This window comes from Rhinoraja longicauda, chromosome 3, assembly GCF_053455715.1.
Source record: "Rhinoraja longicauda isolate Sanriku21f chromosome 3, sRhiLon1.1, whole genome shotgun sequence".
In the NCBI taxonomy this organism is placed as follows: Eukaryota; Metazoa; Chordata; class Chondrichthyes; order Rajiformes; family Arhynchobatidae; genus Rhinoraja; species Rhinoraja longicauda.
Window position 1 is genome coordinate 79,464,981 of NC_135955.1, and position 508 is coordinate 79,465,488.

The following is a 508-nucleotide window of genomic DNA, read 5'->3' on the forward strand; positions in this document are numbered from 1 at the left end:
CGTGTAAAATTAAAATGTTTTGCTATTGAATATTGCACTAATTATTTCGCATTTTTCCTGCTTCAAAATGCACGTCAAATAATGTTAAAGCCGTAAAACGAAACGGTTCCAAACAGTCTAGTACAGGGAAATACCAGGTTTGATTCTTGAGCTGAAGTAGCTGATCTCATCCAGGCAGGCAGCAATGGTTAGCATTGAGCAAAGGATTGGAAAACATGTCCATGATTGTTGCTATCTGGCACCCCTTGCTGGAAGACATATCTGCAAGTAACTAGCTGAAGCAATAAGAGTTTTGATGCCCCATGGTTCAACAGGTCCAAGAATACTTGCTGTCAAATTTGATTGATGATATTTCCAGCATAGTAACAGGCCCTTTCACCCACCAAGTCCATATGGACCATTGATCATCCATTCACACTAGTTTTATGTTACACCAGTGCAAAATGTCAGAGGAACTCAGCAGGTCAAGCAGCATCTCTAGAGAACGTAGACGGGTGACTATTTGGGT